General features: G+C 36.8%; 1 long non-coding RNA gene across 4 annotated transcripts; it reads left to right on the top strand.

Moving 5' to 3' along the window:
- Positions 1 to 17,754: 17,754 nt before the first annotated feature.
- On the top strand, positions 17,755 to 26,205 carry LOC129454739 (uncharacterized). 4 transcript variants are annotated; one of them, XR_012365980.1, is made up of 8 exons: positions 17,755 to 18,335; positions 19,403 to 19,797; positions 19,914 to 19,982; positions 20,676 to 20,730; positions 23,251 to 23,319; positions 23,460 to 23,497; positions 25,574 to 25,627; positions 25,950 to 26,205. It is a non-coding gene; the product is annotated as an uncharacterized lncRNA (long non-coding RNA). The 4 variants fall into 4 exon arrangements; XR_012365982.1 differs by lacking the exon at positions 17,755 to 18,335 and having other exon boundaries at positions 19,658 to 19,797; positions 19,914 to 20,013; XR_012365981.1 differs by lacking the exon at positions 17,755 to 18,335 and having other exon boundaries at positions 19,673 to 19,797; positions 19,874 to 19,982.
- Positions 26,206 to 26,667: the final 462 nt, after the last annotated feature.

The following is a 26,667-nucleotide window of genomic DNA, read 5'->3' as shown; positions in this document are numbered from 1 at the left end:
ACTTTATGATCGCCACCTACTTCGGTCTCAAAATAGCTGCTGCTAATGCTATGATTTCTTCCTGATGTTTAATAGTTATGTTGTTAGCTGCCATAAAAACACATCTTTTTCACTTAGGTAATTCTGTTACTACTGCACCCACTTCATAGGCACTAAAAATGTTAATTATTTTCCCTCTCCCCACTCCAAAGCCTTTGTCATTGCCACAATTTATGCTCTCTGAGCTGACTGATGTCCCTGTAAAGGTTCTGCTCTCAATATTTGAATCTCTTCCTCTTCCAGTGCTGCAATACCTATTCCTGACCTCAGTGTTCCACTCGAATCTCTGAAAAAACATCCATCTGAAAACACCATAACTCCCTCCGTAATGATGTGTGTCAACAAATCTGGTCTAATTTTCTCTTCCCTTTCCACGGTCATACAACAGTCATGGGGTTCTCCTTCTGTCCAATATGAGGCCATGTTTATGCCCTCATGTGTGAAAACCAAATTTAGTTGTGCAGACTGTTTTCCAACCGTCTTTGTCTCAGAGTGGAAATTATAAATGATGATTAATTAACATAAGTTACCACAGAGTGCGCGGTGAGTACGGTCAAACAATGTCCCTTACGTGCTCTGCGAGAGGTAAACAGAAGAAATCATTAGTGAGATCGATGCAATTATACCATGATTGATTTTGAGTGATTTAATTCAGAGAAGTGTATGGGTTTGGAACAGGTAAAGTTGGAGTTTTAATGATTTGATTGATTGTTCTCAAATCGTGTGCCATTCTGAATTTTCCTATGTTTTGTTTTTCCACAGGCAAAATGGGTGTGTTCCAATTGAAATCAGCATACTCTAAAACCCCTGCGGTTAACAAACCTTCAATGTTATATTTGATACCTTCCTCTGCCTTTGGTTTGTACTTTTATTGAGGCCTCCAAAATTGGATCATCACATGTCAGATCGAACGATATTTCTGGGAAATTTTTACAAAACCCTACATCTGTGGGATTCTTTGTTCATAACTGATCGGGCAAACTTCTCAACATTGTTTCATCATTTTCATGATCACTTTTATCCCTACCATGCCATCTTGAGAGCCATTTGTGTTCCAACACTACATTGTCTTTTGTTTCTTGTGTGATCAAATAATACCCTGAGCTAGGTGAATATTTTACACCAGGAAGTTTGGTTTCCCTCCAATCTGTTAAATTTATTCCCTTCTTTACCATTGGTCCTAGATCTTTAGCTTGGTGTTGGGGATGTACTAATAATGATATATGGGGTGATGCCTCTTCCCTCATTCTATACCATTGTTCCTGTTCGGGGGTAAGTTCTACTATAGCTGCCACTCCCTCTTTGCCTATCATTATTCCTGCCCCACAAATTTCCCATTGTTCTCCTGCGATGTTATCAAATTGTTCTTGGTACCAGTACTCTTGTGTTCTATCATAAAACAAAGTGACATCCAGTGGATCTATTAGCTGAGTGTATGGTACTAATGATAATATCCAAGGTTCCCATTGACAGTACAGATCATTCAGGGTGTCCCCTGTGTCCCCCAGAAGCACCCTCCCCCAGTAAATGTCAGCTCCCTGTGGAGAGGTGTTTGCAGAAAGTAACCATTGTCCATGCGTTCTCATTGTGGTCATGATGGAACAGTTCATGGTGATACCATTTTTCATAGTTACTATAATCCCCTCCAGGCTGCATAGGATTTCAGCTCCAAGTTTCACTAGCAAGTCTCTTCCCAACAAATTTGTCGGTGAGGAATATGACAGCAGAAAAGAGTGAGTCAGTGATTGTTTTTTCATGCACTGCGAGTTCTTTGGAGAATGGCAGTCTAGTTATAGCCCCGGAAAACCCCCTTACTTCAGTGGTTTCGTCTGAAATAAGATTTTTTGGAAGTTCATAGTTCAGTGTGGAGTATGTTGCCCCAGTATCCACCAGGAATTCAACAGGACGTGAGTTCACCTCCAAAGTCAGCAAGGGTTCCGCCCTAACCCTGCTGAGGTCGTTCCGTGGGCTGTCTCAGTACCACTCCCTTTCCCCTCCAGTGGACAAAGGGTACTGGGAGTGTGGTCGTGGTGCTTTTTCCACGTTAGGGGCCATGTGTGGGTTATGGCCTCTGCCCCGAGATGTTCTCTGTTGGGCTCCGAGTTCAGGTTTCCGACAATCACGGACGAAGTGTCCCGGACGACCACAACGGAAACACCCTTCTTGATACGGTACTCTTCCCCTCCCCCTATTGTAATCCCCACCCCTACCTCTATTGGAGTATTATATTGGTCTTTGGGTGGTTCTTTCCCATTCTACATTTGATGGGTCAGCTTCCTGTTCTTTGTTGTATCTTGGAGGGGTTTTCATTTCCTGAACTACCATTTGTTTATCCTTCTTTTTCCCTTTTTCTTCATTTATTTTAGATCTGGCCTCATGCAACTGTAATTTTAGCAACTGTTTTTTCAATTCCTCTACTTCCCCTACTTTTTCTTTTTCTTTTTCGTTCGCCCTTGACATGTGATGAAGGAAATGTCGTTCCCAAACCTCACATACAGCACCTGGTAAATCGGGGTTGGCTTTTATTTCATCTTGTACAGATTTAGGAGTTCCTTCCAATACAGCAGCTCTGAACATTTGTTCGTGTATTTTGTCTGCATGTGGATGAGCCCCAGTGTGCTCTTCCCATTCTCCTTTGCATCGACTCAGGTATGCTGCTGCTGTTTCTTCCCCTTTTGGAGAAAATTTGATATTATAAAGAGTGCCTGCTGGCGCTGGGTACAGCTTTCGCAGGACCTTTCCCCAAACTGATGCCACTTGACAATATGGGTGGTCATCATATATCCCAACCGTTCCTGCCTCTTGCTCAATTTCCGTGATCTGTCCTACAGTCAGTACCTGTCCCAATAATGCCCTCAGGTCTCCTATCGCCAACGTATGGCCCTGCGTCAAAGTTATTACCTTCCCTATCCATTTACCCCCTCCACTCGTGATATGAGGTAACTTTGCAAGGATAGCTCCCATGTCTGTGAATGACCATGGTTTATATTCTAAGTTTCCATTTGTGTCCACTAGTGGGCACATATTTGGTATCCCTCGAATGAGACCTAGTTCCCTATATTCCTGTTCTTCTCTTTCCTGTTCTTTCTTTGGTGTCTTTATACTGGAGTTATATCTGCTCTCCTCTCTCATCCTCTTACCCATCTTCATTTCTCCTCTGATTTCCACTGGATATGTTCCCTGATTTTCAACCTCTATCTGACTCCCAGTCTCATCCACTGTTATAAATCTGCTGCTCAATGTTTCTCCTGGGGTGCTTTGTGCTCTGGGCTGAAATGTCCTTTCCTGTACTACACTGTTCTCCCTGCACAGCCAGCTCTTTATGTTGTCTCATCAGCTGAGCTGTCTCTCTCTCTTTCTCCTTAGCTTCGCATCTCTTCATTTCCTCTCATGTTTCTTCTTACACACAAACCCTGCTTCCTGTACATTCTTTCTCAGAAAGTTGCAGTTTGCATCTCCTTCCTATTCTAATTTCTTTCAGACTTAACCTTTTTTTTTTTCATATCTTTTCGTTTGCTTCCAATCCTCATATATTTCTTTTAATTTCTGAATTTTCTTCTCCCTATCTTTGTTCTCCCATCGTTCCTTAAGAGTTTTCATTTTATTTTCCCACTGAAGTAGTTCTTACCCTGAATGTGTTGTTTATTCTTCCTTTCAATGTTATTTGATGCCAGTCCTTCTGTAAATACACAAAAGACTCTCACAAAATTATTTTCTGTGTTTTCTTAGTCAAATTAATAATAATCACCTCTTTATCAAAATTAAAGTTCACTTTAATAATATTTAATACTTGCCAGACAATAAAATTTAGTAATGTTAACTTCTTTTTGAAATTAAAATATAATAATATTCAACTCTTCAGTCGATGACGGTTAAAGAGGATTCAAGGCGTTGTCAAAACTTAAAGCGAATTCAATCCAGTAATATGTAATTCTTGTCAAAATTCAAACTACATTCATTATATAATACCTGTCCAATTTGAAATTTAAAATCGGTCAAAGCTCACAAGAAATGTAATGATATTTAAGACTTGTTAAAATTAAAACAAAATTTGTCACAATTAAAATGTAATAATATGTAATACTCTTTTTAGTTAAAAATAGAATTTATCCAAATTAGAAATGTAATATTATGTAATACTGGTTAAAGTCAAAAGTATAATCTATCAAAAATAAAGAATACAATAATATTTTACTACTTGTTAAAATTAGAAACTACCAATAAACTTCGTCAGGATAAAAATGTAATGACATTCAACACTTGTTAAAATTGAAAATAATATTCACATCAATAGTATTTATTTCTTGTCACTCGTTCAAATGGCAATTTCCATAAAACAACCAGCACTCCTCTATCTCTTACTGATCTCACTAATTCTCTACCGTCTTCCTGAAAGTTACAATATTCTTTATTAGAGCTCGAAACAATTTATCCACTAGGCGTCTCAATCAATTCACATGCACCGTATACTTGTATGATAACCACGGCTGAGTTTTAAACAGGGTCGGTTTAGTTTTATTAAGCCCTGTCCCAATACTGCAATCAAAACTATTAGATATAAGTAACCGTTTGAATCTTTTACACTTCAATACTTTATGTCTCTTGTCTATCTCGGACTGGGTTTATCTATCTTCCACACGCCTTTTTACCACGGATACTCTATAATATATAACTACTTCAATTTTATTTTTCCAAAATGAAAGTAAAACTACAGCCCCGTAGCGGACAAACAACAGAATAAGAGCACAACTTCTAAAGTGAAACTAAATTACGCTACGAGCTGAGAAGTTCACAGTTTTCTCTCCCTTATTTTAGAATCTGTTAAATATGAAACAATCTCTTCTGGTAATAAATTCACCGAAATCAATTCTCAATTTCAATTTATTTTAAAATCAACTACAAATAAACCACTCTTTCTTCCCGAGTCACACCCCGGAATGAAATAAGAAAATGAACATCCACACTAAAATACAATAAACATAAAATATACTGCAGAAACGTCTACTCCTTTAAACATGAAATAACACTAGACAACTCCGGAGAATCACACATTCACACTTATAAAACAAAAAATAAAAACTGGATCCGTCTACACTTGTACTGTGTAAATGAAATGATACTAAACAAAATCCCCCAAATACACACAATAGTAAAATATAATATACACAGGATCTAAAATATGCTTTTCTACAAATTGAGTTAAAATTTGCTGACAGTAAATTGCAACCACAATAAATTTTCTAAAGACAGAATCCGACGGCTACTAATTGAACACATAAAAACTGAATTACAATTTTACTGATAATAAAACTAGATAATACTCAAACTTTTTTTTTTTTTTTTTTTTAAAACTGAATTGAAATTTACTGATCATAAATCTGACTCAAAATAAAATGTCTTCGTAGAAATAGAAAAATGAATTAAAATTTAAGATACACAATTAAGTAAAAAATTACTGATAATAAAATTGAATAAGAAAAATAGAAAATTTAATTAAAACCTATGATATAAGATTAAGTAAAAACTTTGTTAATAGGAAAAATAGAAAATTGAATAAAAATTTACTAATCGTGGAACTGAATAATAGCAAAAATATTTCGTAAAAAGATAACACTGAATTGCAATTCACTGGCAGCAAAAATCAATAAAATATTTATCCAAAGAAGAAGTTGAATTAAAATATACTCACAGTAAAGCTGATAATATACCGGTAGCAAACAGCGCAAATAAACAGCACATTTAAAAATAAGCAGCCATTCCGTATAATCTTCAGTACGTTTCAAATTCCTATTCTTTGGCACAACTTAACAATATTGCTTACAATAAAACTTTTTCAAATACCAATATTCTCTTCGTATTTTCGACTATTTCGTGGCTTTTCTTACCACTTTCGCTTTCTCTTTATGCGGTCCGACCGCTGCGTTGCCCGTGGTCCCTGACCACTTTCTCGGGTATGAAACCCACTTCAATCTCTATGTATCGCGGTCCAACCGCTGTGTTCCCGGAACACTAAGTCCTCATGTATTCTATTCTCGCGGTCCAACCGCTCTGTGTTCCCAGAACACTAAATCCTATTCTACTTTATTCTATTCCCGCGGTCCAACCGCAACGTGTTCCCTGAACACTAAATCCTATTCTACTGTATTCTATTCCCGCGGTCCAACCGCAACGTGTTCCCAGAACACTAAATCCTATTCTACTTTATTCTATTCCCGCGGTCCAACCGCAACGTGTTCCCTGAACACTAAATCCTATTCTACTGTATTCTATTCCCGCGGTCCAACCGCAACGTGTTCCCAGAACACTAAATCCTATTCTACTGTATTCTATTCCCGCGGTCCAACCGCAACGTGTTCCCAGAACACTAAATCTTATTCTACTGTATTCTATTCCCGCGGTCCAACCGCAACGTGTTCCCAGAACACTAAATCTTATTCTACTGTATTCTATTCCCGCGGTCCAACCGCACGTGTTCCCGGAACACGTATCAAATTTGTCCTACGCTAACAACGTGGTACGTGTCCACGTTCGGGTCCCGGACCCTAATTTTGGAATAACCCACAGAACACTCGTCAGTGCCGGGTTTCCAATTCTGCGTTCCAAACGCCTCCTGGTCCCGGACCAGTTATAATAATATTTCCTTTCTTTTGTTTTACTATTTTTATTTTATTTTATTTTATTTTAATCGTATTCTTGTTATTTCCCTTTTTATTTTATTGACACATTTAATAGTTCATTTGAGATATACAATTTAGATAAAAATGACAATAATCATTGTATCATTAATTATTCTTCACGACATTTAAATAAAGCAGAATTTTGATATAACAGGTATCTGCTTACCTTTCCTATTTTGCGCAAGTGGAATGTCGAGAAGAAAAATCAATGATTTCTGGTCCTCCTCATCACGTCGACGGGGTCACCAATTGTTGGACTTTAAATGTCCTGCATGTTCTTTGAATGAGGAGATCAGACACGTAACTCAAATCAAATTATTTTTAATAAGTATCTCAAATGAAGTATTACAGAGCTCTGGGTCAAAACTGTCCCTATCTTTACACAACACCAATGCAGAAACAGGTCCCCCGAGGAGCGGTTGATCTGATCTGCCTCTCCCTCTGACCCAAAAATATATATGTGTAGTTGGGTGGGGGCCTGTTCGATGGAAAGTTTTACTTCTGTCTCAGAAGTTCATGCTGCTATAAACAACATTGACCTTTAGTTCACCCTGTCGCCCCGACATCCTGTTTTTCTCCCCAGGTGTCTCTGCAAAGCAAAAGTTAAAAAACACACATACATACATACCACACAAGACTGCAAGCCTCCAAAATTCTGCAGACATGACCTTTTAGAGTCAAATGCAATGGATTCATATATAAGCTTTGATCATGCACAACAAATAAGACCGATCATAAACATAACTGATTTCAATACTATGTGATAAACTGCTAAATATTAATACTCATAACTGCTTTATAATATTAGAAGCAATGCAATTATTAATAATGAAAGGATATACTGATGTGGGAAATGTTCTCATTTTCCTTCAAATTGTAAGGCATCAACCAATTAAAACCACATATCTACACAGACTAACACTGCAAAGTGACCTAAAATATTTTTGTTGGAATGGATTGAACGAATTATGGACGTACTCCTCGCTTGTAAGTTATTGGTCTACGGCTGTAAGTACTTAAATGTAAATATGGTGAAACTGCAAAATATTGCATGAAATGCTGTAATAAGAACATACTATTATTAATACTGCAAATAAGAAAATTTACAGTAACATTTAAGCGATTTTAGACTATTTGAGCGACAAAGATGCTAAAGTGAACTGTTGTCAGTACGCATATGCGCACAAACTCAAAAGCCCACGCCCAACGCGCGTTTCAAAAATCATGCAAAGCAAACACATTTTTTTTTGGGCTTGACAGGAGATATACGCACAAACTATATTGTAATACCACAGTCTCTGCAAGTATTCTCAAAAAACAGTCGTTTATTATAAGTGAGCAGTTGATCATGTGTCAGTGATCGCTTCTCCGTTGTTAAAGGGACAGTTCGTCTCATAAGAAATGCATGTTTGAGTCATTATGTTAATCAAACTACAAAAGACAAGGAAAATCACTTTTATAGCTTTAAAAAGATTAATTATATTTAATTTATAGAATAAAAACAGTGTTATGTTAATTTGATACTGTTTTTTCAACCTAATCAATACTGTTAAATCTTACTTTATTTGTAACTTTGTTCTTTTCTATTTTATATGCTTGTAATGTCTTGATTTGTTCGGTAACACTTTATTATAATGTTCATGATTTAACATTAGTTAATGTATTAACTAACATGAACAAACCATGAGCAATACATTTGTTACAGTATTTATTAATCTTTGTTAATGTTAGTTAATAGAAATAAAGCTGTTCATTGTTTGTTCATGTTAGTTCACGGTGCATTAACTAACGTTAACCAAATTTTAATAAAGTATTAGCAATTGTTGAAATTTACATTAATAAAGATTAATAAATGCTGCACAAGTGCAGTTCATCATTAGTTCATGTTAACTAATGTAGTTAACTAATGTTAATTAATGAACATTATAATAAAGTGTTACCAATTATTCAACCCATGACTCAAAAACCATAATGTAATTCATTTAGCCAGTACTATATTGTAAAATTAAGTCATTTTAAATTTGATGTAGGCCTTCAGGTCCACCCTATTGCAAAACCAACTTAAAATTGTATGGCCTTGTGACTGATGGTCTGATTATGGCAAAATAAAATTATTGCAGATTTAAAACAGTAAGGGAATGCTACTTGTTACAGCTTTCCACATTTATCAACCCGTTTAATTAAACATGGTTTCTGTCACTAGTTAAATGTTTACATTTTAAATTTGAAAGAATTAAATAATTGAAATAATGGTCATAATGTATTTTTTGCATATGTTATGGTGTGCATTTTGTTTCTGCGCACATGGAGGGATGTTGCGTTCCTTCCTTCTTTTTTTGTCCTTGGCCAATCACATGCCTGAAGAATAAATAAGTTAAGTTAGAGCATGTTCCCTAATGAGGCAATAATATTTATTCTGGGGGGGTCCTCCCACCTCGCGGCCCCATCAGAGGCCACATCGCCCCTCGAGCGCCCTTCTCACCTTTTTCACCCCTGACCCGTTTTCATGCCTGACAATTAATAACACACACATTATGATCTACTGTAACCTGCCATCCTTACGAAAATTAAACCATGGTTTTATTGTGGTAAAAGTGTTGTAACTATGTTTTTTTGTGTATTGATTACTATCAGAAAAAACATTGTTTTACTACACCATTCAAGGTTTAACTATGGTTACCTGGTTACCATGGTTTACTACAGTAACCATGGTTCTTTTTTTAACTGTAGCAAAACCATGGATAATTTGCATAAGGGCTACACTATATTTAGTATAGGTTTATGAAAACCTAAAATGAATATAGATTATGCAGTGGATCATAATGTGTTTTTAATTGGATCAATTCAATAAAAGACTAAATTCCATTGCAGTTCAGTTGTCTCCTTACTAAGCATGTTATAAAAGTAAGCATGTTAGTAAGCATGTTATAAAACAGCATTGCCCAATGTACTCCAAAGTGAATAAAATGCCCTCATATTCAAAATATAACATTCCCATCTGTAAGTGTGTGTTACAACACAGTAAGCAAAATCAGCCTGGTCTCACTTTTAATACGTAGTATTTACACTTTGAAAAGCAAAAAAACATTTGTTGTATTTAAATAAATGCTGAAATGTACAATGTAGACGTATTTAAACGTATAAAACATTTACGTATCTTTCATACCATAAAGATTGTTGTATAATTTCCCTTGAACCATTTTAGATAATGGTTCCACCCTAACCCTACCCCAAACCTTACCCTAAACCCAAACCTTTTTTATACAAAATGTTTAAAGGCGGAGTCCACGATGTTTGAAAAACGGTTTGGAAAAGGAGATGGGCCGACTACCAAAACACACTTATAGCCAATCAGCAGTAAGGAGCGTGTCTACTAACCGACATCCTTGCCGGGTTGCGTATGTGTGGGGCGGGTCTATCAACAGAAGGTCCAGATTTTATTGGGGTAGGGGCGTGTTTGTTTAGGTGATTTCAAATATCAACATTGGCTTTCAAACATCGTGGAGTCCGCTTTTAAATACATAATTAATTATTTTTGTGTTATGCAATGTAATGGACAGATATTTGTAGTAACAATAGTAACAATATAGCATTTAAAGGTTTGAAGCATTTATTGTGTTTAAATTGTGCAATATAACATTTTAAACACTATTTTTTTCACGTGTAAAAAAATGCGCCATTTTTCACAATTTACTTATCTCTATAGCACTGTTTTCACTGTCCTCAAAATGGGCTGATGTCTTCCTTGTTCTATGAAGTCCCTCCTTAAGAAATACGTATCGAGCTCTGATTGTGTAGTTTTTTAGTGTGTTGTGATTTGATAGCAGCTTAGCTTGCTGTCAGAGCCATGACCCTGCTTGCTGTTAGCTTTGCTGGTGACTGACGTACATCCTGTTGGCGGAGGTTAGTCATAAAACTGTTCTAGTGTCGTCATTATGCAGGAAGTAGATGGCTGTAGTCCAAAACGGCCGTTCGCTGTAGGCTTTGAAAGGGGAATTCTGTTAAAGAAAATATATTGCCTGGCAGTGAACTTTGAGCTTTATCATTGTACAGGTATTATTTATGCTATTAAAGCAACATTATACACTAACTAGGGTTTAAAAAATGGGATTAGAAAGAAAGGGACCTTTAAAGTTAAAAAGACGGGATGTCACTTTGTAAATAATCCATAATAAAACAATTTAAAGGAATAGTCTACCCTTTTGCCATATTTAACTATGTTATTACCTCAACTTAGACAAATTAATACATATCTATCTTTTTTCAATGCGTGCACTGAACAGCGCGTCATGAATGTGTTAGCATTTAGCCTAGACCCATTCATTCCTATGGTACCAAACAGGGAACCCACCAAACACTTCCGTGTTTTCCCTATTTAAAGACTGTTACATGAGGAGCTATACCAGTAAGTATGGTGCCACAAAAATAAAACTTTTTTTTGGTACCATAGGAATGAATGGGGCTAGGCTAAATGCTAACACATTCACAACGTGCTGTACAGTGCACGCATTGAAAAAAGATAGCCCAGATAGCACACGTACGTCGCGGAGACGTCTGCTAAATATCGCTTCATCTTCTGTAGATCGGCCGCGAACATTGAAAAGTAAGACGTCTGCAATATCTCTGCAAGACGTCTTGGCGATGTCTTGAAACATTCGAAATTTTTACGAGCTGCATACATCTTCTGGAGATCTTGAATCCGAGCAAACGCAGACGAATCAGCTGACCGAAATGCTCAACTCATTTCATTGTTTACACTCATTTCTTGTTTAATTGTATTGAACACAAACAAAAAGATTGAAAAAAAAAACCCTCAGCTGCATATAATTAGCCAGTTTTTTAAGAGTTTTGCATTTAAATTGCATTCCTAAAATATAATTATTATATACCCTACCTCATATCACGTGTAATATAACATGAAATCATACCCTTATTTGCGTTTAGTCCAGTTTCACTTGCATATTTTGCAGTTCTGACGAGACGCCTGCATATAACTTGCGTTCATGTTTTAAGTGCAGAATAAGACACATAAAGGTACTCAAAGTACCTTGTACACAGAAATAATCTTACTGGCAACATTTTAACAAATACACTGTAACCAATAATGGACAGCAGTCTCTGCACCGTTCTTTAACATATATCTATATAGATGAAGAAACCTTATACAATGTTGAAACACATTATACATGTATTCATTTGACCAGGTATTATCCAGCATCACAGCATGAATTGTTTCGACAAGTTTGTTTACCAAATTCAATTTATGAAACCTATGTGCTGAATGTTCATTACATCCAGAACTTAAAGCTATGACATTTACTACCTGCTCATTTAATCACTGCACAAGACCCAGAGCTGATCATGACACTTTACATTTTAGACTTTGCATGTTCTACATAAAGAAGTAATTCTTTAAAAATGAATGAATTTATAATAACCCTAAAAATGAAAGCATTAAAAACACTGTGATGTAGTAAGTGCTGAAAGTACCATGTGACACTATGAATATAATCACAAATAATGGAGACTGTTACACAAGACTTAGATGCAACTTTAATTACAATACAACATTCGGTACACCAGGGGATTTTAAATTGTGTGTCAGGAGGACCTACTTGTCCGTCACACAGTAGGTTAAGGTGTACACCTACACCGTAATGATGCAACAACAGTTTGGCCAAACTAATAATTAACAATGACAATGGTTTTGAAAGAATATACCATAAAATATTTGGTATTGCAAATAAACTTATATTTACTTTACATTATGAAATATTATGAAAATAAAATGACTCCACTGAAAGAGAACAAATGTGTTTTACCCCATTAAAAAATGTATATTTAAAAATATTTTAGTGGGTCTAGAATAAATTACAGTTGTCTAATAGGTTTTGAAATGAGAAGTTTGGAAACCCCAGCTTTACACAATACTAGTCTCAATTAAAGTTAAAGGAATAGTCTACCCTTTTGCCATATTAAACTATGTTATTACCTCAACTTAGACGAATTAATACATATCTATTGTGCACTGTACAGCGCGTCGTGAATGTGTTAGCATTTAGCCTAGCCCCATTCATTCCTATGGTACCAAACAGGGAAGCCACCAAACACTTTCGTGTTTTCCCTATTTTAAGACTGTTACATGAGGAGTTATACCAGTAAGTATGGTGCCACAAAATAAAACTTTTTTGGTACCATAGGAATGAACGGGGCCAGGCCAAATGCCAACACACCCACAACGCTCTGCACGGTGCACACATTGAAAAAAGATAGGTATGCATTAATTCATCCAGGTTGAGGCAACAACACAGCTCAACATGGCAAAAGGGCAGACCATTTCTTCAATATTAAGTTGTAATATATCTGAAATAATTACTTTTTTAAATTGACAGACATTATATTGAACTGTTGGCAGATGAGGTATGGGGATGATGCTGGGCCAGAGTTGAATCTGTGCATCTTAGTAGATCAGGGTGGTTCATCCTTAAGTGCTGCATTAAAAAGAGAAAGGATCTAAAAAGAAAAGAAATTAAATATTTCTCCCAAATCAACATTGGACTATCAACACCAAATTAATAATGCAATTACATGCAAACAAACCTGTCAACCGTCAATCTATAACAGATACTACACACCTGTGTCCAATACATCAAGATTCTCACAACATTTTAGGGCTAGCTTATTACCACAGTTCTGGCTATTCTTCATATTCTGTGTGGTGGTTAGTTTGCAACAGTGACAAAAATGAACTTTTCATTAACATTACCATTTGTTCACTTAAGCTGACTTCCAAGAGCACAGTTATCTAACACAGTCTACTGTAAGTGTTTTTTTAACATTAAATATAGATTTATTTTTTTGAGAGAGATACAATGGACAAATGTCTCTGCTTGCTGCCTTCATCCGTGTGACCAATCAATGGTTGTGTTAAAAACATGATAATCAGGTGGTAACAATTAGGTGAAATATTGTGCAGTGTTACAGACAACTCTGATTTCTGATGTTATGTCATTAAATATCCTACCTCCGACCTCAATGCATTCCAGTCAATCACGTATCACATTTGCGTGTTTACCACATAATGAGACGCCAGGAGAAGTTTGTGCTCTTGTGCCAATTATGGCAGAAAACGGTTACTGGATAATTTAACATTCATGTTCATCTATATTACGTGCTGTTTAAAGTTTGTTTGCGGTTCATGTAAGGCTGTGAAAGGCTAGCCACCACCTTGTCTGCAATGTCAAATGACGCATCTCGTTGAGGTCGGTGTTGATCGATCTGGTCCAAGTTGAGAGGTCGGATACTCCACTTTGTTTCCTGTTCCTGACTTCTTACGGGTTTAAGGTCAATAATATCCAACATCCAAGTTGTCTCGAACACAGCATTAGTTCATAGACTCCAGTTCAGTTCTATCTGTAACAAAAGAACACAATGAGACCATCATCACATCAGACAAAGTATTTCATTTATATAAATTGCACCCAAAGAAAAACCAAAATATTAAAAACATGACAGATCAAAATCTTCATTTAAACCCAAAGGGGACTAGCCTAGTAATACCATTCTCTGCTACTTTGCTTGAGCGGAAGTACAAAGTCTGATGTAGTCAGGCTAAAAGGGGACATGGTCTTTAAATAAAACACCCAAAATGCCCCTCTTTTTAAGAGTTTTCAATATCTCCACCACAGTAAGAATTCTTTCTTTCTCAATACTTAAACATTAAAGGTCACGTTTTTCCTGATCCCATTTTTCAAACTTTAGTTAGTGTGTAATGTTGCTGTAATAGCATAAATAATACCTGTAAATGATAAAGCTCAAAGTTCACTGCCAGCCAGGCGATGTATTTTCTTTAACAGAATCCCCCTTCCAATACAGCGAACGGCCGGTTTGTACTACAGCCCTCTACTTCCCGGTTGAATGACGTCAAAGCAAGTGTGTTTGACTAAACTCCGTCCTGGCTAAGATAAGCTGCTATTGAATCACAACACACTAAACAAGCTACACAATCAGAACTCGTTACGTATTTCTGAAGGAGGGACTTCATAGGACAAAGAATACATCAGCCCGTTTTTAGGACAGTGAAAGGACTATATAGATATGTAGATTGTGTGAAAAATACCGCATGTGAAACATGTACACATGTTATATTGCGCACTGTAAACACAATCAAATCTTCAAAAAACACAGGAAAAACGGGACCTTTAAAATTGTTCAGTATTATGGTTGTAATCAAGAAAATGACAATGCAATTTTATTTAAAGATCATATCCCCTTTGGGTTTAAATGCAGATTTTAATCTTTCATGCCATGAAGGCAATAACGCCGAAACATCTGCCCTTGTATTGTTTGATTAGAAAAACAGGTCTAAGCACCTAAAGCTGGGAGAGCATGGTGAGGGTGTTGATTGAACTAGATCTATTGACCCCTAGATAAAATAATTAATAAAAATAATGTTTTTTTCTTATCTGTCCTGTCCTATTTTGTACTGCAAAATAAACAAAAGCAAGTGACCATAGTATAAAGAGGATAAACTATGGGTAATAAGGTATTTAGCAAGGCTTACATTTAAACATTTTTGTTTTATCTCATAGACTATGTTTACACTGTCAGTTTAAATCTGATTTTTGTGTATATCCAATTTGAATGACTGACTGTACACACTGTGTATGACAACTCTTCGTGTTTGATTTGTGTGACCTGAGGCGCATTATCTTTTATCCAAAATAGCTGCATTGGTTTTTAGCAATGACGATGCGTTGATGTGTTTGAAATAAATGTGCTTGAGTTCATGCAGCAACAACCAGTTTTCATAAATGAAAAATAAAATATTGTCTTTTTATCCAATTCATCCAGGAAATCATTTGGTAATTAAAATAATGTACCCTAAAAAACCTTTCATTAGTAAGACCGCATTCATTACTTTACTAAATATGGGAAGAGACTCACAGGTGGAGGTAGAAGTTTGGTCTGCACTTTCCATAGCTGGTGCACAGGGATTGTGGTAGGCTAGTGACACAATTGAAGAAGACTAGTTAAAAATCTGCTTTACAACAGAGGTTGAATTAAACTTTTTCATTTTGACAGATAAGGCTGTAACAAATCTGTCATAATCAATTAGGACTAAAATTAGGGATGCACGATATATCGGCCGACATATCGTTATCGGCCGATAACTGCTTATTTTTAATATTATCGGTTATCGGTCTGATAGCAAAATTAGGCAGATAAATGAAAGCCGATAAATGATGGATTATTTTGGTTTGTTGAACCACTTCACTTGCTCATTGCTGGCCATGTGGAGTTTTGATTGGTGCTTTCTGTGACATAGCACGAAGATGACACATGTTGCGGGCTTAAGAAGAGTATGCTAGTCTAGCGCAAAGACAAGATGTCCGCAGTCTGGGAGTTTTTCATTGTGAAATTAATAGGAATATTTATCGGCCTATATATATATCGGTTATCGGCCCCTAACTATAAAGAGTTATCGGTATCGGCCAAAATTTCCATATCGGTGCATCCCTAACTAAAATATCAACAAAACACTTAGAAAATGAACAAAACCAACTATCTGAATCTGTCTGAACTCTAACATTGAGGTCTGGATAGACAAAGTGAGTGTTTATCTGTGTAAAAGTCAGACCAACATTGAAGATTGATGCAGTTGTCATTAAGGCTGATTTTGTCAGACCTACCCCAATGCCTCTACACAAGTAGGCTATGCGGCACTTTTCATTTACACGTTTGCGTCGTTGTTCGCATCGATGTGCATTTACACGTGCAGAACGCTAGTAGCCAATGTCCATAGGCATTTACCAATGTAAAATACAACATCAAGGCAAAAGCTGAAAAAATAAAAAGTGGCAGAAAAAACGCTTGTTGGGGGCCAATCACACCAAATGCGTTTTAAAGACGTGGAAACACAAGGTGCACCTTTATTTGGTCACTTTATAAAAAACAGTGCAGTGCAGCGCAGCTTTTTATATTGCTAGGCAACCACCGAGGCAGCTGTCCTGTCAATCAAATATCTAAGCGTGAGCGCTCTTTTGCTCTTAACTGTCATATAAGCAGAAACTTTAAAAAGAGGACTCTTGCACTGACTTTGATCGAAGGTGAGAGGTGCATAAACACACAGGAGACAGTAAGTAACTGAAGTATGTTTGTTTCAAATAACTGTAAACATCGGTCCTACAACGGAAGGCCTGCCTCTCCCCATATTCAATTGGACAATGGAAAGACACAAATGACGTCGGGTGCTTTTCTGCTCTTAGCGCTCCTTCAAAAACGCATGTTGCAGTAGGGGGCAAAAATGCAAGGCGTTCAGTGCCATTAACGACGCACATAACGCTCAATGCTGCAGTTAAAAAAGATTTACCTCAAAGTAAAGACAACTGGATCTGAAGCGTAATGATGGTCTTCAGAAGGCCTCTCATGGTGGTCTTGATTCAGAGGTTTGAGAAGACTACCAAGCACCAGAGCCAGCTAACAGGTGGACCAAACATCAAGCCAGAATTCTGCATGAGTCAGGTAAGCAGAATAAAAGACGCTGTAAATAAACAATAATAAAAGATGGTCATTAATGACTTAATGCTTTTATATTCATGTTAATGCTTTGAAAATTATCTTATTTCTTTCAGAATTTATGTCTTTTGATATTATTGCCTAATGCAACAAATGGAAAAAAGCATACTTTATAACAACCTTAGCAGCAGAACACCATGACTTTCTCCTGGGTAGACGAGAAAAAAAGTTTGGTATCAACACCCATCTAACAATTAAGGTAAAAGATAAAGTTTTATGATCCCTGCATTCAGGTTAGAGTATGGGGTAAGTTGACCGTTCTATGGGTGTTTCTCAAATGCAAGGTTGCATCCTATGGAGGCTGCGTCCATCTTAGACCTGTCCTTCTGAGATTTCGAGGTTAGAATCCACCTCAAAAGCCAGAATGAGATGGTTTAGTTTGATGTCCAAGGCAATGTCATAATGGTTTCCGCCCCAGTGGTCATGGCATGAAAACTTTAAAGAGAGAAGTTGAAAATTAGCAATGCATCACCAAAAAAAAAAATCCAATACTGTAGTACAGTGAATAAAAGTCATGTATCAACAGTCTTTACAACATGGACAGTTAAACCTTTTGTAATTTAATTAAAACAACAAAAGAGAAAACAAGCAGATTGAGATGTCCTTCAACGATGCTTGATGACGTGGCAGCCGAGACATGCAGCATTCTAGGACGCAGCCTTATTAAAAATAAAAAAAATGGACGCAGCCTTATTTATTTTTATTTTATATATGTATAATGTACCCCCTGACTGAACTTGTATTTCTTATTATTTAAAAAATATATATTAAAAATATTTTTAAAAGAACGCAGCTGTGCGTTTGAGAAACGACCGGAAACGACTTATATGTCGCGAGGCCATCACGTGACCACAATATTTACCAGAAGACCGTTATTTGCTCGAGTTCCCTCAACTTTTTTGTCGCAAATAACATTATTAATAACCTGTAAATAATAAAATTTGTACACATTACGTTCCTTTTCACGTTGTAATAGTATGTTTTTGGTTTAATAGTCGGCTTTAAGTTAGTTTTTCTGTCAGTTTGATCGTCAAAATCTTGGTAAGTAACTTATAGCTTGTCCTTCCTGGTTTTAATTGTTAGAAATACGAATTAAAGAACAGATATAACTGATATAACTGAAACAATTAACAAATACAATTATTCAACCACTCCAATAGAACAACGTTTACGGTTTTGAGTGGTTTTTAGGAAAATGTCTGACTGAAATGAACGTAATCCGTATAAGTGCCACTTTAACGTAACGTTACAGGGCGGGAAAGGTTTGAGGCATTTAATAACTCTATTAAACTGGCTGGTTTATCCACACCAGTGCGTAACATGTAAAGTTAACGTTACAACGTGGCTTCGGGACTTTGCAGCGACCTGAATAGCATTGCATTGATAAACGTTAATAAGCTTTTAATAGCGTATAGAACATTAATATAAGACGATGATTATGTAGATCGACTAACTTACATCCATGCATTACATATTAACTTACCTTGACACTGAAACTGCCGTCAGCACTGTTGCTTCACCCGTTGGAACATCCTACTAGTTTAGGGAGTTAAAAATCGAGTTGGAAAAGAACAAAAAATCGTTCTACACGGGACCCAGAAGCTGCAAAAACCGATTGAGGTTACACTCTATTGAATGATCCCAACGTTGAGTGCAGGCAGCCCACACATCTCTCAGATGTGTTTGACTTCATGCTGATCTACTCGCAGACCGATCGTGACATCAAGTACCGCGAGTTCAAACCTTTTCCGGGGCTTTCCCAAACTCTCGCGGTACTTGATGTCATACCACGTGCTGTCTGCGCATCTCGGTGTTAAGTCAAACACACCTGAATGTATTTGTTGGCTGCACTCCCTTGCGCTCAGTGATGTAGGTGTAACGAAATAAATGTATTAAATTGATATTATATAAATAAATATTGTTATAAAAAATCTTTATAAAATGATTAGCTGTCATTAATAAATTAATATTTGATTTGAAACATCAGTATACGTAAATTTCCCTCAAGTTATGAAATGCCTAAATAAGATCAAAATGGTGAAAATACAACAATGTATATTTGACCAATTTAGCATTTATTAACTTTTGCCTTTTTAAATTGACTTCAGAAAGTTATCTACAGCCACACATCCACTGTATACCAAGTTATGATGATCAATTATGAGAATGCAAAATGATTTATAGATCAGTAAACAATCAACAAAAAGGTAATGTCTTAATTAATATATTTCTGCTTTTGTTACTTATTCATGTATTTGAATTACATCATTCAAAATCAAATGTTAATAATTATAGGGTTTCAACTTGTTGCAGCTTTACAAAAAATGTAGAATTTGTAGGAGCATGGACAACTGAGTAACAAAGTCATATTATGCAGATGGGTGCTCATGGTGGCCTCCAAATAAATACATGGACAGGCTGCTAAAGAGGGTCAGGATGATGGAGATGCAAGAGCCAAAGACAGCACGGACCAAACACCAGGCCAGAATTCTGCATGAGTCAGGTAAGCAGAATCAGTTACACTGTATAAAATCATTAATTAATAGACAGTACAATTAATAACACATTATTTTTCATAGCTGTAAAAAACAAAAGAATGAAACAGTACCTGCATTTTAGTTTCCAGCCTTTTTCACAAAGTTGCCGACAACTGGAAGAATGTCCCAAATTGCTGAAAAAAGAAATTCAGTAAGTCCTTATAAAAGAGACAGTTTAAAAGGTAAACGGCTTCATTTAACTTCAAAAATACCCCTAAATCCTTAAAGAACACGCCCACATTTTGGGAATTTGGCTTGTTCACCATATCCCCCAGAGTTAGATAAGTCCATACATACCTTTCTCATCCCTGTGCGTGCTGTAACTCTGTCTGATGCAGCCCCCGCTAGCTTAGCTTAGCACAAAGACTGGAAGTGAATGGCTCCATCTAGCATACGGCTTCCAAACATGACAAAATAACGCAAACATTTTCCTATTATGTGTTGTGATTTGTATAGTCAAATTCACTACCAGTCTTTTGTTCTAAGCTAAGCTAGCGGGGGCTGCGTCAGACAGAGTTACAGCATGCACGGATATGAGAATGGTATGTATGGACTTATCTAACTATGGGGGATACTGTGAATAAGCTAAATTCCCAAAATGTGGGCATGTTCCTTTAAAAATCAGCACCCCTAGTTAATTTGGATGCTAAAACCTAAGGCAGGTTCAAGCCTAGGATTTAGTGTGTTTATTTGTTAATGTAAAAAATGCAGCTAACCAATCCCAGCTCCAGTGGGCAGGTTAAAGAGTATTTTTTATATGAGACAGAAAACAGAAACACATTTTTATTGGCATTTAAAGACAACATACCACTTCATAAAACTACATTTTCTGTTTAATCCATAGATTGAGTAATTTTCACTCTAGAGACCCTGGGGTGACCAACAAGGACGAATGAAAAGTAAGTGACCTACAAAACAAAAAACATTAATATTTTACGACTGTTTCAAGATAAGTACTCTGCATATCTATAGCAATGGACTCTATGCACGGCAGCGCTTGACGTGTTTCCGGGGATATCTCAGGATGCTGGACTACTTCCGCCAGTCATAGAGCGCTATGTTATTTTGGCTGTTTGGTTGCACAAACAGCCAAAATAACACAGCAAATTTTGTTGATGCTTGTTTACTTTACATAGAAATAACTCCACACTTAATACCATAATGACATTTAAACGTATGAAAGTATATTTTTTAGGACCGAACTTCTAGCCACCACTGCTGTGTCATAGCGTTTACAGCGACTCACTGGAAAGCATGCCAACTTCTACACTGCTACCCTGTATCTGCATTACCAATACTTTTAGATAAAAATTGCACTGATAACAGTGCTATTCATCTGTTGTTGATAAATTGGTATCAGGCCCGGATTGGCCATAGGGAGAACCGGGAGGATTCCCGGTGGGCCGGTCTGTTTTTTTTTGGCCACGAGGGCCGGTGTTGTCATGCCACCGGGATGACGCGTATTTGCGGGTGAGAGATGTCCCCGCCGCTTTATGATCAAGTTGATTGTGTCCCGAGTCCCGACCACTTAGTGGAAGAATTCTTGCATTAGGGTGCATTGACATCTAAAACGCATGGGAAACGCAGGACGTGCCGCTGTCTTCTGGTTTTCAAAGCGCTTACTTGAACACGAGTTTTGTTTCAGACGCGTCTATATTGAGTGCGCTTGCCGGCCGCGCGTCTATATTTAAAATAAACTTGAGCGCGTCTTTTGAGTGCGCTTGCCGGCCGCGCGTCTATTATATTTTAAATAAACTTGAGCGCGTCTTTTGAGTGCCCTTGCCGCGCCGAGCGCGTCTATTATATTTTAAATAAACTTGAGCGCGTCTTAATACAAACGGGCTGGCCTCTAAACGTATTTTTTTTATCCAAGTCATAGATGAATTCTCTATGAATAGTCATTATTCATCGTTTATTGCAAGAGGAACAAAAATCTATTTGATGCAAAACTCATTAGTTTCAAAAGTATATCCATGATGTTTTCTTTTTTTAACACAATGTAGGCCTACGTTATTTAGCAATAGACATGATCTAAGTACTAAAAAAAGATACAGATTATTTCCATTTGTTTCCAATGCATACTTGATAAATCTTGTTTGTGTATTGTATATCAGGGGTTTCCAAACGTTATCAACCCAACAGTTAATCTCAAGACTCACCATTTTTTAGAAATAGAAATATAGAGGAAAATACAAACACATTTGTTTCCTTTAGTTTTTGAATAAGTTTACTTTAGTAATATTATGGTCTTATGGTAGGGCTGCATAATTATGGCAAAAATTATAATTGTTTACTGCATTTGCACGGAATATGAAATTATATATTTGAAAAATACAGTGAATTGCAAGGCTGCAGAGAACAGTGCACTACTGCAGACTTATACTACTGAGGGTTTAAAGAAATTATTTTAATAGTCAGTCGTGAACTAAAGTGGGCCGGTCTAAGGCATGAACTCCAGGGCTGAAAATGAGTCCCACTCCGGCCCTGATTGGTATAACTGTTATTATCAGTACTAGCAAAGATAACATCTTTGGTTATACAAGCTAAATGTTAGAACAGTTGAAACTCATATTTTCGATATTTATGTATTCTTTATTAATAACAAATGCAAAAGACAAATGGAAATATAATATCAATGACAACAAGAATAACTTGAGTGAAAGAAAAAAAACACACACACATACAACAAACTAAATAAACGGGATAACAAATAATGGGAAAAATATAGATTTCTACAACAGACTTTACAATAGTTAAGCCTTTTTTGCTTTGTTCTTTTGATTCTCAAATGTGTCAGGATACTAACTCAAAAATAACCAAGTAAAAATGTTTTGACAATCGATGTGTACATGAATCTCTTATTTAACCTGACACTTTAACATTACTTTAACATACTTTAACATTACAAAGACGTAATATATTACCAGCGTGATTAGCCTGCTGTTCGAATCGTAAAAATAGCACAATGTAAGCTCTGCTAGTACAGGCTAGCTGAACATATCTTAATGATTATACAGAGACGACACATAAAACTTGTAACCTTTCTCGAGTTTGCACATCTGGACAATTCTTCACAAACCACAGGTTGTAAATTTGGGTAAATTCAGCAAACAACCGAGTACATTTGAGCGATTCTGCCGTCAATCCGTTTTAAATATCCCGTACCGGAAACTGAATAGCAGCCGTGAGTCAAACGCGGAAGTTAAGCGTGCATAGAGTCCATATGCAGATTCTTGAGTAAGAATTTCTCTAAGACAATATAGACTCAGATGGCTTCATGGTTGACCATATTTGTAGTTTAACAATTTCTATCATGTTAAAGTTCTCACACAAAAATTGCTAGTCTAAGAATTCTACAAGAAACCTTGTTCCCCACAAAGGCTTGATGGGTTGTGCAACTTACCTGCTTCCCTTTACAGCTCCAGTGAGTGTCTCTAAGGTAGATCCTAATGCAGATGGATGGAATGTTGATCCGCCTAACATGCAAGGTAAAAGAGCATTTGATAGCATAGTGGATAAACAAATAGCTTTTTTTCATTTTCACAGCATTTTCAAAAACAACATAACACTTGCTATTACATTGTTATATATTACATGACAATGTCTAACTCTGATCCATACAAAACAGATTTTCTGCACCGAGAACTTTGGATGACCATCAAGACAGTAAGTTTTCAAAAATCTGACCTCAATTTTACTAACCATTTAAAGATTGTTTTTCTTTTAGTTGATTTAAATAATACCCTAAAGTCCTTCGTTCATCTTCGGAAACGCTGTTTGGGATGTTTTGGATGTGGTCCGAGAGTTTGCTGGCCCTCCATTAGGAATGTGTGTGCGATGTACTGTTCATGTCCAGTTAGGTGATAAAAACATCATCAAAGTAGTTCATGTGGCATCGGTGGGTCAGTTGGAGTTTGTTGGGGCATCAAAAGTACATTTGGGTCCAAGAGTGGCGACTTGATTCGGCGTTGTCTTCTCTTTCGGGTCTGTTGTGAACCGTGTGCATGACACTGCTGCCGTACGACGCTGCTGGCGTGTTATCTGGTGCACCCAAGCTTTTTTTTCGTTTACAGTCTGACGGAGACGCTGTAAAGAAAATCTTCGCAAACAATCTTCGCAAACAAAATCTTCGCAAACATTTCTGAGGATAACACGTCAGCAGCGCCATTGTGCGCGCGCATTCGCGGCAGGCCCGGAGGGGGGGACAATGCTGAATGAATAGTTGTTTTTGGACCAAAATGTATTAATGATGCTTCAACAAATTCTAACTGACCCACTGGTGTCACATGAGCTACTTTGATGGTGTTTTAATTGACTTTCTGGAAATTGGACGGTATACGGCGCATGCATTTTTTGGAGGGTCGGAGAGCTCTCGGACTGGATCTAGGGCATCTTACCCTGTGTTCCGAGGTTGAACGGAGGTCTTACAAGTTTGGAACAACATGAGGGTGAGTCATTAATTACATTATTTTCATTTTTGAGTGAACTATCCCTTTAAATGGAAAACACCACCGCTTTCCAAAATGTTACTATGTTTTTACATTGGACGGATTAATGCATGCCCATCTTTTTTCGGTGCGTGCACTTGGTCTTTGTGCAGCGTGTTGTGAATGTGTTGGCATTTGGCCTAGCCCCATTCATTCCTTAGGATCCAAACAGGGATGAATTTAGAAGCCACCCAACCCTTTCATGTTTTCCCTATTTAAAGACTGTTACATAAGTAGTTACACGAGTAAGTATGGTGGCACAAAATAAAACATGGCAATTTTTTAAGCGGTTAAAAATGAGAACTATATTGTATGGCAAAAGAGCACTAAGTTTGCAGCACTTCGACCTCGGCGCACAGTAACATCATCACTCCTGATTACTCCACCTCTCGCTCAAACTCAAAAGAGGGGGAGTAGTCAGGAGTGATGATGTTACTGCGCTCTGAAAAATGAATGGGGCTAGGCTAAATGCTAACACATTCACGACACGCTGTACAAATATTAAGTGCATGCATTGATAAAAGATAGGGATGTATTAATTTGTCTAAGTTGAGGTAAGAACATAGTAAAGTGTTGAGAAGCTGTGGTGTTTTCCTTTGAAAGCATCACCCCTATTTATTTTGGGTGCTAAAATATTTGCCACAGACCGTTTAAGGCCTTATGCTGCATTCACACCGCCAACAACCTAGTCACTGTGTGTCAGCCATTTCTTTTAATGAGTTTATCAGAAGGCGTTCCCAATTCTGGTTGTCCTAGTAAAAACTACAAATAAATGAGTAACAATCCTCTCAGTAAATGACTAAAGAGTGATGACACGAACTTCACTGCTTCACTCTCATTGGTAGTTGCTCCCAAAAGTCCTTCATCAAGTTAAACTTTCCTCAACGTTGTGGCATAGCTGGACATGCCCACTTCCTGTTGTCAATGGTCACAGTTGCTCATGTTGCTGAATGGGGCAAAGCTTCCATTGGAATGAACGAGATTGTGTTGCTAGTCGCTGGCGGTGTACAAGCAGCATTAGTGTGTGTCTTTAAAAATATATCAAATGCAAATTACCTGATCTAACATTCCCAGCTACAGAGGGCATCCTTTATTCAGTCCCTAATGCAGATGGTTGGAGTGTTGATCCACCTAACATGAGGGATAAAAGAGCGTTTGTTAGCATAATGAGAAAGAAAACAGAAACACATTATTAGTGGCATTTAAAGACATAACTTAACACTTGTTTATACTACATTTTCTGTTTAATCCATAGAGCACTCGTTTTGAGTCCTGAGACCCTGGGGTGACCACCGTGAACAAATACAGAGTAAGTTACCTAAAAAAAACAATAATAATATTTATTTATAAAAAGTTCTTATAAAAAAGCATCATCATTTACTCAGATGAAGTGTTACCTTACCAACATGTTCAAGGAAGGTGCAGGTCTGATGATCCATCCAACATAAAAAAAAAACAGTAAATTTATACTTAGTTACATCTGTTGTAAAACAGACAAATGCAGTTATAAGAATTTTACCTAAACTACACACCTATTTGATTCTTAAGTTTAAATAAATCAAAATAATGCATTTAATAGTAAAAGCATTTTAAAAGCTACACTCCTAATTCATTTATCTTTGCTATTGCAGCTGCAAAAAGGCAGTCTTGACGGTTCTAGGATGAATGCAAATAAAGACTGACCACCTGACTTCAGCGGTCCAGTCTCTTGTGGGAAGCAGGTGTTTGTTACCCCAAATACGGATGAAGAGTGACGAAGAGGATGATGACTTTTTTCTCAAACATCATCTGAAGGATCTTGACAGGCTGGAGACAAAATTAACAGACTGAGGGTTTATACAAAGAATCTTACTCAGCCAATATTAAAGATAAGATATTTTTACAAAATGTTCTTTTCATTGTTTAGGATGATTTTATGTAGAAAACAATACATCACAAAAAAGACTTTAGCTGGGTTTTCACAGGCAGTGCCTTACACACACACTAACCACAATTATAAACGCAACACTAACACAGATTTAGACAGATTTGTGAATAATATTTGAGAGAAATAGGCCTTTTGGGGACATAGAAAATATTTAAGTTCAGCTCATGAAATGAAAAATGGGGGCAAAAAATGTTTTAACAAGTGCAATACAAATATCAACCATAATACTGATCGTTTAAAAAAAAGTAAGCCACTATATCTTTCTAGAATCTTAGATAAGACTCAGTTACATAAACGATCAAAATAAATTAACGTCAGACAGGTGGGCGAAATATCAATATTAAAGCATGAATAACTGTTATGAACCCAATTTCAAGGTATTATTTAAATGATCCCACACCAAACAGTTTATTATTTGAATG

The sequence above is a fragment of the Misgurnus anguillicaudatus genome, chromosome 23, assembly GCF_027580225.2.
Source record: "Misgurnus anguillicaudatus chromosome 23, ASM2758022v2, whole genome shotgun sequence".
NCBI classification, from domain to species: Eukaryota; Metazoa; Chordata; class Actinopteri; order Cypriniformes; family Cobitidae; genus Misgurnus; species Misgurnus anguillicaudatus.
The sequence above is the reverse complement of the archived record's forward strand: the minus strand, read 5'-3'. Positions and strand labels throughout refer to the sequence as shown.